The sequence below is a fragment of the Panthera tigris genome, chromosome X (genome assembly GCF_018350195.1).
Source record: "Panthera tigris isolate Pti1 chromosome X, P.tigris_Pti1_mat1.1, whole genome shotgun sequence".
Taxonomy (NCBI): domain Eukaryota; kingdom Metazoa; phylum Chordata; class Mammalia; order Carnivora; family Felidae; genus Panthera; species Panthera tigris.
In genome coordinates this window covers 62,913,938-62,927,984 of record NC_056677.1, presented here as the reverse complement: position 1 = coordinate 62,927,984, position 14,047 = coordinate 62,913,938, and the positions used below count along the sequence as shown (strand labels likewise).

At 37.7% G+C, this 14,047-nt stretch overlaps 1 pseudogene; it reads right to left on the bottom strand.

Moving 5' to 3' along the window:
- The window catches only part of LOC122235272, a 35,961-nt pseudogene that overhangs the window by 7,275 nt on the left and 14,639 nt on the right, over window positions 1–14,047 (bottom strand).

Below are 14,047 nucleotides of genomic sequence, written 5' to 3'. Positions count from 1 at the left end.
ATCCTTAACGTAAATGAATACAGAGTCCTTGCTTTAAAGCAACTCATTTCACCACAATTTGCATTTACATCTCTTAGGCAATTAAACCCCGTATCAGTGTATGGCATTCCTGGTACACAGAAAAAATACAACTACAAAAAACTCAGGTCTGTCAGTCTACTTTCTGATGTTTGCTGCACAAAGTTTCTCCAGCCTTGCTTCCCAGTTTCAACCTGTTCCCACAGTGACCCATGGTAACATAGTGAAAAAACACCAGCCCAGACAGACTTGGGCTTCAATCTGTGTCCTTTGACAAGTTATTTAACCTTTCTGAACCTATTTCCTTATCCATACAATAGGATAATAATACCTACTTCTTCATAACATAGAATACATTCAGTCAGACAACTTGAAGTGCCCATCTTGGTGCCTACTATATGATGGAACTCAATAAAATGTTATTCCCCCCACCCTTTTTTGCCTTAACTCTAGGCCAACATTAGCATCTTTATATGAGTCTTATACTTTTTGTCTCAAGATCACTGGCAGACACAGAAGAAGGAGAGAAACAGGTTGTTTCTTTCTCTTGTTGTTTCTCTTAGGTTGTTTTCCTTCCTTTGTGTATGTTGTCATATTCACACAAAAAGATATATTTAGGGATCTGTGAATAGAATCACAAAATATGACATTGAAAAACTTTTACAAGTAAGCCACTTATGGAAGTCTATAACATTAAGACTCTCAAGAATAGTACACAAGAAGGCCCATCTAGTTACAACATTAGTAACCCTTCCTATTATCCACTTTTGTCATTTTTGCAATTCTAGTGGTATTAAAGTGATCTCTTGGGGTGCCTGGGTGGCTTGGTCTGTTAAGCAACCAACTCTTGATTTCAGCTCAGGTTATGATCTCACAGTTCATGAGATCAAACCCTGCATTGGACTCTGCACTGAAACCGTTGAGCCTACTTGGGATACTCTCTCTGTGTCTCTCTGTCTCTGTCTCTCTCTCTCTCTCTCCCCTGCTTGTATGCATACTCCGTTTTTCAAATTAAATAAACTTTAAAGTGATCACTCATAGTCTCTTATTGACATATTTCTGACTATTTGTGCTTTTGAGAATCTTTTAGTACATTTGGTAGCCATTTGGGATTTTCTTTCAGTGACCTGCATATTTATATCCTTTCTCCATTTTTCTTTTTTTTCACTTTTTTAATTTTTTTAAGGTAACAAATCTACAACTTTATTTTTTAATTTTTTAAAGTAATATATCTACAACTTTATTAATTTTTTTCAAGTTTTTATTTAAATTCTAGTTAGTAAACATACAGTGTAATATTAGTTTCAGGAGTAGAATATAGTGATTCATCATTTATAACATCCAGTATTCATCACAAGTGCCACCCATTTAGCCCACCACCCCACCCACCTACCCCTCAAAACGGTGTTTGTTCTTTATAGTTAAGAGTCTCTCTTATGGTTTGCCTCTCTCTTTTCCCCCCTAAGTTCATCTGTTTTGTTTCTTAAATTTCACATATGAGTGAAATCATATGGTATTTGTCTTTCTCTGACTGACTTATTTCACTTAGCATAATACACTCTAGATCTATCCACGTCATTGTAAATGGCAAGATTTCATACTTTTTATGGCTGAATAATATTCCATTGTGTATATATACCACTTCTTCAGCCATTCACCAACTGATGGACATTTGGGCTCTTTCCATAATTTAGCTATTGTTTACAATGCTGCTATAACATCAACGAGCATATTAGTATTAGTATTAGTATCCCTTCATATTAGTATTTTTATATCTTTTGGGTAATTACTTAGTACTGCAATTGCTGGATCACAGGGTAGTTCTATTTTTAACTTTTTGAGGAACCTCTACTCTGTTTTCCGGAGTGGACGCACCAGTTTGCATTCCCACCAACAGTGTAAGAGGGTTCCTCTATCTCTGCATCCTCGCCAAAATCTGTTTCCTGCATTCTTAATTTTACTCATTCTCACAGGTGTGAGGTGATGTCTTATTGTAGTTTTAATTTGTATTTGCCTGATGATAAGTGATGTTGAGCATCTTTTCATGTGTCTGTTAGCAGTCTGCACGTATTCTTCGTCTTCTTTGGAAAAATTTCTAGTCATATCTTTTGCCCATTTCTTTACAGGATTGTTTGATTTTTTGTTGTTGAGTTTGATAAGCTCCTTATAGAATTTGGATACTGATCCTTAATCAGATATGCCGTTTCCAAATATCTTCTCCTATTCTGAAGGTTGCCTTTTAGTTTTGTTGATTGTTTCCTCTGCTGTGCAGAAGCTTTTTATCTTGATGAAGTCCCAATGGCTCATTTTTGCTTTTGTTTTGCTTGCCTCAGGAGATGTATTTAGTAAGAAGTTGCTATGGCCAATGTCAATGAGGTTGCTGCCTGTGTTCTCCTCTAGATTTCGATCGTTTCCTCTTTCACATTTAGGCCTTTCATCCATTTTGAACTTATTTTTGTGTATGGTATAAGAAAGTGGTCCAGTTTCATTCTTGTGCATGTTGCTCTCCAGGTTTCCCAACAATATTTGTTGAAGAGATGGTCTTCTTTTCCATTGGATATCCCTTCATACTTTGTCAAAGACTAGTTGACCATGTAATGGTGGGTCTATTTATGGGTTTTCTATTCTGTTCTATTGATCTATATGTATGTCTCTATGCCAATACCATACTGTCTTGTTCATTACAGCTTTGTAATATAACTTGATGTCCAAAATTGTGATGCCTCCAGCTTTGCTTTTCCTTTTCAACATTCCTTTGGCTCTTCAGGGTCTGTTGTGGCTCCATACAAATTTTAGCATTGCTTGTTCTAGCTCTGTGAAAAATGTTTGTGGAATTTTTATAGAGATTGCATTAAGTGTATAGATTGCTTAGGGTAGTGTACACATTTTAACAATATTTATTCTTCCAATCCATAAACATGGAATGCTTTTCCATTTCTTTGTGCCAGCTTTAATTTCTTTTGTAAATGTTCTATAGATTTCAGAGTACAGATTTTTTCCTCCCTGGTTAGGTTTATTCCTAGGTATCATGGTATTTGATGCAATTGTAAATGGGACCTATTCCTTGATTTCTCTTTCTGCTGCTTCATTATTGGTGTATAGAAATGCAACATATTTCTGTACATTGATTTTGTATCTTGTGATTTTACTGAATTCATGTATCAGTTCTAGCAATTTTTTGGTGGAGTCTTTAAGTTTTCTATATAGAGTATCATGTCATCTGCGAATAGTGAAATTTTGACTTCTTCCTTGCTGATTTGGATGCCTTTTACTTCTTTGTGATATCTGATTGCTGAAGCTAGGACTTCCAGTACTGTGTTAAATAAAAGGTGAAGTGGACATCCCTGTCTTGTTTCTGAGCATAGAGAAAAACCTCTCAGTTTTTCCCCAATGAGGATGATATTAGTTGTGCGCCTTTCACATATGGCCTTTATGATGTTGAGGGATGGTCTGTCTATCCCTACTTTGTTGAGGGCTTTATCATGAATGATGTATGTTGTCAAATGCTTTTTCTGCATCTTATTGAGAGGATAATAGGGTTCTTATCCTTTCTTTTATTAATGTGGTGTATCACATTGATTGATTTATGAATATCGAACCACCCTTGCAGCCCAGGAATAAATCCCATTTGAATATGGTGAATGATTCTTTAAATATACTGTTGAATTCAATTTTCTAGTACCTTATTGAGGATTTTTGCATCCATGTTCACCAGGGATATTGGCCCGTAATTCTCTTTAGTGGGTCTTTGTCTGGTTTTGGAATCAAGTTAATGCTGGCCTCATAGAATGAGTTGGGAGTTTCCTTCCATTTCTATTTTTTAGATCAGCTTGAGAAGAATAGGTTTTAAATCTTCTTCCAATATTTTGCCGAATTTGCCTGTGAAGCCTTCTGGCCCTGGGATTTGTTTATTGGGAGATTTTTGTTTACTGATTCAATTTCTTTGCTGGTTATTGATCTGTTCAAATTTTCTATTTCTTCTTGTTTTAGTTTTGATAATTTATATGTTTCTAGGAATTTGTCCATTTCTCCCAGATTGCCCAACTTGTTGGAATATAATTTTTCATAATATTCTCTTATAATTGTATTTCTGTGGTGTTGATTGTGATCTCTACACTCTCATTCATGATTTTATTTATTTAGGTAATTTCTTTTTCCTTTTTTATAAGTATGGCTAGGGATTTATCATTTTGTTAATTCTTTCAGAGAACAAGCTGCTGCTTTCATTGATCTGTTCTGTTTCTTTGTTCATTTCTATATCATCTGTTTCTTCTCTAAACTTTATTATTTCCCTTCTTTCACTGGCTTTAGGCTTCATTTGTTGTTCTTTTTCTAACTCCTTTAGGTGTAAGGTTAGGCTGTATATTTGAGATTTTTCTTCTTCCTTCTTGAGATAGGCTTAACTGCTATATACTTCCTTCTTATGACCGCTTTGGTACATCCTGAGGTATTGGATGATCGTGTTTTTATTTTCATTTGTTTCCAGGTATTTTTTTATTTCTTCCTTAATTTTCTGGTTAACCCATTCATTATTCAGCAGGATGTTCTTTAACCTCCATGTATTTGTGGTCTTTCCAATTTTTTTCTTGTGGTTGACTTCAAGTTTCATAGCATTGTGGCTGGAAAATATCATGGTAGGATATCAATCTTTGTGTATTTATTAAGGCCTGATTTGTGACCCACTATCTTATCTATTCTGAAGACTGTTCTATGTGCACTCAAAGAGAATATATATTCTGCTGCTTTAGGATGAAATGTTCTGAATATATCTGTTAAGGTCATCTGGCTCAGCGTGTCATTCAAAGCCACCGTTTCCTTGTTGATTTTTGTTTAGATCATCTGTTCATTGTTGTAACAGAATTGTGGGGGATAGTTGGATAGTTCCCTTTATTATGATATAGTGCACTTCTTTGTCTCCTGTTACAGTCTTTGGTTTAAAATCTAGTTTGTCTGATATACATATGGATACTCTGGCTCTTTTGATGTCCATGAAAAATAGTTCTCCATACCCTGGCTTTCAATCTACCATTGTCTTTAAGTCTAAAATATACCTCTTGTAGGCAGCATAGAGATGGGTCTTGTTTTTTTATCCACTCTGATACTGTATGTCTTTTGATTGGAGCATTTAGTTCACTTACATTCAGAGTGATTATTGATAGATATAAATGTAGTGCCATTTTATTACTTGTTTTGCCATTGTTTCTGGATATTTTCTCTGTTCCTTTCTAGTCTTGGTTGCTTTTGGTTTTTCTTTCCCACTCAGAGAGTCCCCTTTAATATTTCTTGCAGAGCTGGTTTAGTGGTTACGAACTCTTTTAGTTGTTTGTTTGTTGTCAGGGAAACTCTTTACCTCTCTTTCTATTCTTTTTTAACTTTTTTAACGTTTATTCATTTGAGAGACAGAGAGAGAGAGCACAAGCGGGGGTGGGGCAGAGAGAGAGGGTGTCACAGAATCCAAAGCAGCCTCCTGGCTCTGAGCTGTCAGCACAGAGCCCAACGTAGGGCTCAAACTCATGAACCGTGAGATCATGACCTGAGCCAAAGTCAGACATTTCACCTACTGAGCCACCCAGGTGCCCCTCTCCTTCTATTCTTAAGGACAATGACAGCCTTGACGGATAGAGTATTCTTGGCTGCATATTTTTCTCATTCAGCCCATTGAAAAATCATTCTACTCGCTTCTGGTGTGCCAACTTTCTGTAGAGAGGCCTGCTGCTAACCTTATTTCTCTTTCCTTGTCAGTTAGGGGCTTTTTTTTCTTGCTGCTTTAGGATTTTTTTCCTTATCTCTATATATTGCTAATTTAACTACAATATGTCTTGGCATTAGCCTGACATTAGCCAGATCCCCAGCACCACAAGCCTGGCACTGTGCAAGTAGCCCAGATGGGCCACGCCACCTCACAGTGAATCCCGCCCCTAGGAGAGGGGAAGAGAAGGTACACACCACTCTGACTGTGGCCCCAGCGGTCGGCTGGGGGCAGACATCAGGTCTGACTGCGGCCCTGCCCACCAACGCAAGTTATTCGAGACAGCACAGGGGAAGTGCCCTGCAGTTCCACACCACTCAAGGGACTCTCCAAAATGACAAAACTGAAGAATTCCCCTCAAAAAAACCTCCAGGAAATAACGACAGCTAACGAACTGATCAAAAAGGATTTAAACAATGTAACAGAAAGTGAATTTAGAATAATAGTCATAAAACTAATCGCTGGGCTTGAAAACAGTATAAAGGACAGCAGAGAATCTATTGTTACACAAATCAAGGGACTAAGGAACAGCCAGGAGGAGCTAAAAAAAGGCTATTAATGAGCTACAAAATAAAATGGAGACGACCACAGCTCGGATTGAAGAGGCAGAGTAGAAAATAGGTGAACTAGAAGATAAAATTATGGAAAAAGAAGAAGCTGAGAAAAAGAGAGATTAAAAAAATCCAGGAGTATGAGGGGAAAATTAGAGAACTCAGTGATGCACTAAAGAGAAATAATCTACGCATAATTGGTATTCCAGAGGAGGAAGAGAGAGGGAAAGGTACTGAATGTGTACTTGAAGAAATAATAGCTTAGAAATTCCCTGATCTGGGGAAGGCAAAAGGCATTGAAATCTAAGAGGCACAGAGAACTCCCTTCAGACGTAACTTGAATCGATCTTCTGCATGACATAACATAGTGAAACTGGCAAAATACAAGGATGAAGAGACAATCTTGAAAGCAGCTAGGGATAAACGTGCTCTAACATATAAAGTGAGACCAATAAGACTAGTGACAGATCTCTAAACTGAAACTTGGCAGGCCAGAAAGGAATGGCAGGAAATCTTCAATGTGATGAACAGAAAAAAAATATGCAGCTGAGAATCCTCTATCCAGCTAATCTGTCATTTAGAATAGGAGAGATAAAGGTCTTCCCAAACAAACAAAAACTGAAGGAATTCATCACCACTAAACCAGCCCTACAAGAGATCCTAAGGGGGATCCTGTCAGACAAAGTACCAGAGACATCGGTACAAGCGTGAAACCTACAGACACCACAATGACTCTAAACCCGTATCTTTCTATAATAACACTGAATGTAAATGGACTAAATGCGCCAACCAAAAGACACAGGGTATCAGAATGGATAAAAAAAACAAGACCCATCTATTTGCTGTCTACAAGCGACTCATTTTAGACCTGAGGACCCTTTCAGATTGAAACTGAGGGGATGGAGAACTATTTATCATGCTACTGGAAGTCAAAAGAAAGCTGGAGTAGCCATATTTATATCAGACGAACTAGACTTTAAATTAAAGGCTGTAACAAGAGACGAAGAAGGGCATTATATAATAATTACAGCGTCTATCCATCAAAAAGAACTAACAATTATAAATGTCTATGTGCTGAATACGGGAGCCCCCAAATATATAAAACAATCACTCACAAACATAAGCAACCTTATTGATAAGAATGTGGTAATTGCAGGGGACTTTAATACCCCACTTACAACAATGGATAGAGCATCTAGACACATGGTCAATAAAGAAACAAGGGCTCTGAATGATGCATTGGATCAGATGGACTTGACAGATATATTTAGAACTCTGCATCCCAAAGCAACAAAATATACTTTCTTCTCAAGTGCACATGGAACATTCTCCAAGATAGATCACATATTGGGACACAAAACAGCCCTTTATAAGTTTAGAATAATTGAGATCATACCATGCACACTTTCAGACCACAATGCTATGAAGCTTGAAATCAACCCCAGGAAAAAGTCTGGAAAACCTCCAAAAGCATGGAGGTTAAAGAATACCCTACTAAAGAATGCATGGGTCAACCAAGCAATTAGAGAAGAAATTAAAAAATATATGGAAACAAACCAAAATGAGAAGACAACTATCCAAACGCTTTGGGATGCAGCGAAGGCAGGCCTGAGAGGAAAATACATTGCAATCCAGGCCTATCTCAAGAAACAAGAAAAATCCCAAATACAAAATCTAACAGCACACCTAAAGGAAATAGAAGCAGAACAGCAATGACACCCCAAACCCAGCAGAAAAAATGAAATAATAAAGATCAGAGCAGAAATAAACAATATAGAATCTAAAAAAAACTGTAGAGCAGATCAATGAAACCAAGACTTGGTTTTTTGAAAAAATAAACAAAATTGATAAACCTCTAGCCAGGCTTCTCAAAAAGAAAAGGGAGATGACCCAAATATACAAATCATGAATGAAAATGGAATGATTACAACCAATCCCTCAGAAATACAAGCAATTATCAGGGAATACTATGAAAAATTATATGCCAACAAACTGGACAACCTGGAAGAAATGGACACATTCCTAAACACCCACACACTTCCAAAATCAAACAGGAGGAAATAGCTTGAACAGACACATAACCAGCAAAGAAATTGAATCAGTTATCAAAAATCTCCCAAAAAATAAGAGTCCAGGACCAGATGGCTTCCCAGGGGAATTCTATCAGACATTTAAAGCAGAGATAATACCTATCCTTCTCAAGCTATTCCAAAATATAGAAAGGGAGGGAAAACTTCCAGACTCATTCTATGAAGCCAGTATTACTTTGATTCCTAAACCAGACAGAGACCCAGTAAAAAAAAAAAAGAGAACTACAGGCCAATATCCCTGATGAATATGGATGCAAAAATTCTCAATAGGATACTAGCAAATCGAATTCAACAGCTTATAAAAAGAATTATTGACCATGATCAAGTGGGATTCATTCCTGGGCTGCAGGGCTGGTTCAACATTCACAAATCAATCAACGTGATACATCACATTAATAAAAGAAAAGAACCATATGATCCTGTCAATCGATGCATAAAAAGCATTTGACAAAATTCAGCATCCTTTCTTAATAAAAACCCTCGAGAAAGTCGGGATAGAAGGAACATAGTTAAACATCATAAAAGCCATTTCTGAAAAGCCCACAGCTAATATCATCCTCAATGGGGAAAAACTGAGAGCTTTCTCCCTGAGATCAGGAACACGACAGGGATGTCTACTCTCACCGCTGTTGTTTAACATACTGTTGGAAGTGCTCGCATCAGCAATCGGACAACAAAAGGAAATCAAAGGCATCAAAATTGGCAAAGATGAAGTCAAGCTTTCACCTTTTGCAGATGACATGATATACATGGAAAACCCGATAGACTCCACCAAAAGTCTGCTAGAACTGATACATGAATTCAGCAACGTCGCAGGATACAAAATCAATGTACAGAGATCAGTTCCATTCTTATACACTAACAATGAAGCAACAGAAAGACAAATAAAGAAACTGATCCCATTCACAATTGCACCAAGAAGCATAAAATACCTAGGAATAAATCTAACCAAAGATGTACAAGATCTATATGCTGAAAACTATAGAAAGCTTATGAAGGAAATTGAAGAAAACATAAAGAAATGGAAAAACATTCCGTGCTCATGGGTTGGAAGAATCAATATTGTTAAAATGTCAATACTACCCAAAGCTATCTACACATTCAATGCAATCCCAAGCAAAATTGCACCAGCATTCTTCTCGAAGCTAGAACAAGCAATCCTAAAATTCATATGGAACCACGAAAGGCCCTGAATAGCCAAAGTAATTTTGAAGAAGAAGACCAAAGCAGGAGGAATCACCATCCCAGACTTTAGCCTCTACTACAAAGCTGTAATCATCAAGACAGCATGGTATTGGCACAAAAACAGACACATAGACCAATGGAATAGAATAGAAACCCCAGAACTAGACCCACAAACGTATGGGCAACTAATCTTTGACAAAGCAGGAAAGAATATCCAATGGAAAAAAGAAAGTTTCTTTAACAAATGGTGCTGAGAGAACTGGACAGCAACATGCAGAAGAATGAAACTAGACCACTTTCTCACACCATTCACAAAAATAAACTCAAAATGGATAAAGGACCTGAATGTGAGACAGGAAACCATGAAAAGCCTAGAGGAGAAAGCAGGAAAAAACCTCTCTGACCTCTGCAGCAGAAATTTCTTACTTGACACATCACCAAAGGCAAGGGAATTAAAAGCAAAAATGAACTATTGGGACCTCATGAAGAGAAAAAGCTTCTGCACAGCAAAGGAAACAATCAACAAAACTAAAAGGCAACCAACGGAATGGGAAAAGATATTTGCAAATGACATATCGGACAAAGGGCTAGTATCCAAAAGTCTATAAAGAGCTCACCAAACTGCACACCCCCCCAAAAAAAATCCAGTGAAGAAATGGGCAGAAAACATGAATAGACACTTCTCTAAAGAAGACATCCAGATGGCCAACAGGCACACGAAAAGAGGCTCAACATCGCTCCTCATCAGGGAAATACAAATCAAAACCACACTCAGAGATCACCTCACGCCAGTCAGAGTGGCCAAAATGAACAAATCAAGAGACTATAGATGCTGGCGAGGATGTGGAGAAACGGGAACCCTCTTGCACTGTTGGTGGGAATGCAAACTGGTGCAGCCACTCTGGAAAACAGTGTGGAGGTTCCTCAAAAAATTAAAAATAGACCTACCCTATGACCCAGCAATAACACTGCTAGGAATTTACCCAAGGGATACAGGAGTGCTGATGCATAGGGGCACTTGTACCCCAATGTTTATAGCGGCACTCTCAACAATATCCAAATTATGGAAAGAGCCTAAATGTCCATCAACTGATGAATGGATAAAGAAATTGTGGTTTATATACACAATGGAGTACTATGTGGCAATGAGAAAGAATGAAATATGGCCCTTTGTAGCAACGTGGATCGAACTGGAGAGTGTGATGCTAAGTGAAATAAGCCATACAGAGAAAGACAGATACCATATGTTTTCACTCTTATGTGGATCCTGAGAAACTTAACGGAAACCCATGGCGGGGGGGGCGGGGGAGGAAAAAAAAAGAGGTTAGAGTGGGAGAGAGCCAAAGCATAAGAGACTCTTAAAAAGTGAGAACAAACTGGGGGTTGATTGGGGGTGGGAGGGGGGGGTAGGTGATGGGCATTGAAGAGGGCATCTTTTGGGATGAGCATTGGGTGTTTTATGGAAACCAATTTGACAATAAATTTCATTTTAAAAAAAGGCTTTAAGAATATTTTTTATAATTTACATCCAAGTTAGTTAGCATATAGTGCAACAATGATTATAGGAGTTGATTCCTTAATGCCCCTTACCCATTTAGCCCATCCCCCCTCCCACAACCCGTCCAGTAACTCTAAGTTTGTTCTCCATATGTATGAGTCTCTTTTGTTTCCCCCCCCCGTTTTTACATTATTTTTGTTTCCTTTCCTTTATGTTCATCTGTTTTATCTCTGAAAGTCCTCATATGACTAAAGTCATATGATTTTTGTCTTTCTCTGACTAATTTCACTTAGCATAATGCCCTTCAGTTCCATCCACGTAGTTTCAAATAGCAAGATTTCATTCTTTTTGATTGCCGAATAACACTCCATTGTATATATCTATATCACATTTTCTTTATCCATTCATCCATCGATGGAAATTGGGGCTTTTTCTATACTTTGGCTATTATTAATACTGCTGCTATAGACATTGGGGTGCATGTGTCCCTTTGAAACAGCGCACATGTATCCCTTGGATACATAACAGTAGTGCAATTGCTAGGTCATAGGGTAGTTCTAATTTTAATTTTTGAGGAACCTCCATACTGTCTTCCAGAGTGGCTACACCAGCTTGCATTCCCACCAACAATGCAAAAGAAATCCTCTTTCTCCACATCCTCGTCAACATCTGTTGTTACCTGAGTTGTTAATGTTAGCCATTCTGACAGGTGTGAGGTGGTATCTCATTGTGGTTTTGATTTGTATTTCCCTGATGATGAGTGATGTGGAGCATTTTTTCATGTGTCGGTTGGCCATCTGGATGTCTTCTTTGGGGAAGTGTCTATTCATGTCTTTTGCCCATTTCTTCACTGGATTCTTTGTTTTTTGGGTGTTGAGTTTGATAAGTTCTTTATAGATTTTTGATACTAACCCTTTGTCCGATATGTCGTTTGCAAATATCTTCTCCCATTCTGTAGGTTGTGTCCTAGGGTTGCTGATTGTTTCCTTCACTGTGCAGAAGCTTTTTATTTTGATGAGGTCCCAGTAACTCATTTATGCTTTTGTTTCCCTTGCCTCGAGGGACGTGTCGAGTAAGAAGTTGCTGCGGCCAAGATCAAAGAGGTTTTTGCCTGTTTTCTCCTCAAGGATTTTGATGGCTTCCTGCCTTACGTTGAGTTCTTTCATCCATTTTCAGTTTGTTTTTTTGTATGGTGTAAGAAAGTGGCCCAGGTTCATTCTTCTGCATGTTGCTGTCCACTTTTCCCAGCACCACTTGCTCAAGAGACTGTCTTTACTCCATTGCCTATTCTTTCCTGCTTTGTCAAAGATTAGTTGGCCATACGTTTGTGGGCCCATTTTTCTGTTCCGTTGATCTGAGGGTCGGTTCTTGTGCCAGTACCATGCTGTTTTGATGATTACAGCCTTGCAGTATAGCTCGAGGTCCGGGATTGTGATGCCTCCTGCTTTGGTTTTCTTTTTCAAGATTGCATTGGCTATTCGGGGTCTTTTCTGGTTCCATACAAATTTTAGGATTATTTGTTCTACCTCTGTAAAGAATGCTGGTATTATTTTGATAGGGATTGCATTGAATATGTAGATTGTTTTGGATAGTATTGACATTTTACCAATATTTGTTCTTCCTATCGAGGAGCATGGAGTCTTTTTCCATTTTTTGTGTCTTCCTCAATTTCTTTCACAAGCTTTCTATAGTTTACAGTGTATAGATTTTTCACCTCTTTGGTTAGATTTATTACTAAGTATTTTATAGTTTTTGGTGCACTTGTAAATAGGATTGATTCCTTGATGTCTCTTTCTGTCGCTTCATTGTTGGTGTATAGGAATTCAAACGATTTCTGTGCATTGATTTTATATCCTGCAACTTTGCTGAATTCTTAGATCAGTTCTAGCAGTTTTTTGGTGGAATCTTTAGGTTTTCCATATACAGTATCATGCCATCTGCGAAGAGTGAAAGTTTGACCTCCTCTTGGCTGATATGGATGCCTTTTCTTTTTGTTGTCTGATTGCAGAGCTAAGACTTCCAATGCTATGTTGAATAACAGTGGCGAGAGTGGACATCCCTGTCTTGTTCCTGACCTTAGGGGGAAAGCTCTCAGTTTTTCCCCATTGAGGATGATATTAGTGTTGGGGCGTTCATACATGGCTTTTATGATCTCGAGATATGCTCCTTCTATCCCTACTTTCTTGAGGGTTTTTATCAAGAAAGGATGCTGTATTTTGTCAAATACTTTCTCTGCATCTATTGAGAGGATCATATGGTTCTTGTCCTTTCTTTTATTGATGTGATGAATCACATTGGTTGTTTTGCAGATATTGAACCAGCCCTGCATCCCAGGTATAAATCCCGCTTGGTTGTGGTGAATAATTTTTTTTAATTTTTAGTTGGATCTGGTTGGCTAATATCTTGTTGAGGATTTTTGCATCCATTTTCATCAGGGAATTGGTCTATAGTTCTCCTTTTTAGTGGCATCTCTATCTGGTTTTGGAATCAAGGGAATGCTGGCTTTATAGAAAGTGTTTGGAAGTTTTCCTTCCATTTCTATTTTTTTGGAACAGCTTCAAGAGAATAGGTGTTAAATCTTCCCTAAATGTTTGGTACAATTTGCCTTGAAAGACATCTGGCCCTGGAGTCTTGTTTTTTTGGCAGATTTTGATTACTAATTCGATTTCCTTACCGGTTATGGGTCTGTTCAAATGTTCTATTTCTTCCTGTTTCAGTTTTGGTAGTGTATATGATTCTAGGAATTTGTCCATTTCTTCCAGATTGCCCATCTTATTGGCATATAATTGCTTATAATATTCTCTTATTATCGTTTTTGTTTCTGCTGTGTTGGTTGTGATCTCTCCTCTTTCATTCTTGATTTTATATATTTGGGTCGTTTCCTGTTAGTTTTTGATCAAACTGGCTAGTGGTTTATCAATTTTGTTAATCTTTCAAATAACCAGCTTCTGGTTTC